Consider the following 2,217-nt stretch of genomic DNA (forward strand, 5'->3'; position numbering starts at 1 on the left):
ATGCCCTACCTGCACAGGTGTGCTGGCTACTCAAATGATCCAATTAAGGAGGCCATTTAGTCAGCAGCAGCAGAAGTCCTGTGCCTGGACGCTCCAACAGCGGCCAGACACAAGCAGAAGCAGAAGCAGCAGAAGCAGCAGCAGCAGCACCACCTTTTGTTTTTTGGCTGCAGCAGCAGCAAGGCCCACAGGGCTGGCTAGCTGGCTAGCCAGCAAGCAGGTAGCAATGAAAGTAGGAATCTTTCTTTTTAACCCTGTAAGGGGGTGGTGCACTGTACCCGAAGATACTGCCATATCGGGTCAATGCATAGGGCGACGGAAGCAAGCTTCGAAATCGGCCCCCGTTCTCAAAAATCCATTTAATATATGGTCCCCAGATAGGGGACGTATCAGATATTAAATTGATAAGAACAGATACTACACTTGATCTTAGCCAAAAGGCCGAGAAGCGATAACCGTGAAAGGGGCGGGCCCAACAAGGTCCCCTTCATGGGCACTATCACTGCTTGCTGTCAGGGAGGCTGCCAGACAATTTTCCATGCACACTCTGGGCTGGGGGGCAGTCAACCACCAGTACACACAGCAGAACCTAAACCCATACCATTATTGCTAAGCAGCAAGACAGGGGCCCATTGCACTCCCACGGGGCCTTTTTAAATGCAATCCATAACCCGGATTTGCCAGGAACCCTTCTTACTCCTCCTACTTGCATGTGACACTGGGCTTAGGATCTGCATAGGAAACACACACACAAGCACACACCTACCTTTGTTGCCTGCAGATGCCTCCTTGGCTGTCCCCAAACGGTATCAAACCAACACCCACGGGAAGCTGTAAGCATAGAGGACATGCCTGCACCCCATTGGACTTACCTGTGTGGGTTAAATCCGGGTTATTTGACAACCTATGGCGGTGATGGTTCTGCTCAGGCAGAGCAGTGCTGATGCTCCTCATAAAGCTGTCGCTGCTGTGAAGGTTCTAGGTGACATCACAAATCCCTATGGTTACATACACAACAAAGCTGGGTTGTTGTTGTTTACACTCTGCAAGGCCTGTGGAAGTGAGTGACATCATAGCACTGTAGTTCTGAGGGTTCTAGATGGATGCAACAATCTCCTGTTGCTTCTATGAAGGCCGTAATAGACGACATCACCAAACAGCTCCATAGTCACATACACAGCAAAGGAGAGATGTTGTTTACACCTAGTGATGTCAGTGGTATTGAGTGACATCACAGCACAGTGCTAAGGCTCCTGGGCCTGGACACAGCAGCGGCTGCAATATCTCAACGGAGAATACGTTTATATCTATGTGTGTGTGTGCGCGTATATATATATATATATATATATATATATATATATATATATATATATATTTCTCCGCCGAAATCACTTTTAAACCCATTTCCACCTTTTTTTCCCTTCTCTTCCTCTTACTTTTTTTTCACGTTTTTTTACGTTTTTCTCCTTTTCGCCTCTTTTCTGGGCGTATTATTCTTCTTTTTCTTCTTTTTTTTTGTCTAATGCATACCCCATCAGTGCAGCAATGCTTATTCAATACCGCCAGCAGATGGAGACACTGGGGGATAATTTTCTAAGGATTTATACTGATTTTTCCTGTCTGAATTTGTCGCACAGAAAGTTGCAGGCCAAATATGTGTGACATTTCTGCGACTTTAGCTTCTAGAGCATTTTTACAACATTATACATAGGTGCTGAATACATAAAAAGCGACTGTTCAGCGACAGACAAGTCGCATCGGCTGAAAGTAGGCCAGAATGTCAGTCCATGTTGGAGCAGGTTTAGATACAGTCTAAAGCATAGATCTCAAAGTCTGTGCACAGAATTTAGCAAGGGCCTCGCACCTTCTGATGCATCAGGTAGGTGCACAATAGCATAGCCTAACCCTCTGTACTTTGGTCTATATTGATGCGGGACATAGACAGCCAGCTGATGACCAATCCATTAGTGCAATGGATGGCTGGAAGCATTTGTCTTTGCCTTTGCAATACCACAGAAGCAATGCATGGTCAATGTACAGCAATGACACACCTGTGTGAACAGCCAGGAGACCCCCCCCCCCATGTTATGTTACATAGTTACATAGTTAGTACGGTCGAAAAAAGACATATGTCCATCAAGTTCAACCAGGGAATTAAGGGGTAGGGGTGTGGCGCGATATTGGGGAAGGGATGAGATTTTATATTTCTTCATAAGC

At 46.1% G+C, this 2,217-nt stretch overlaps 1 non-coding gene across 1 annotated transcript; it reads right to left on the minus strand.

The window, feature by feature from the left end:
• Positions 1-262: 262 nt before the first annotated feature.
• LOC130350986 (U2 spliceosomal RNA) lies at positions 263-453 on the minus strand. The gene has a single exon (XR_008887768.1). It is a non-coding gene; the product is annotated as a U2 spliceosomal RNA (small nuclear RNA).
• Between the last annotated feature and the right edge of the window lie 1,764 nt (positions 454-2,217).

This window comes from Hyla sarda, unplaced genomic scaffold, assembly GCF_029499605.1.
Source record: "Hyla sarda isolate aHylSar1 unplaced genomic scaffold, aHylSar1.hap1 scaffold_960, whole genome shotgun sequence".
Taxonomy (NCBI): Eukaryota; Metazoa; Chordata; class Amphibia; order Anura; family Hylidae; genus Hyla; species Hyla sarda.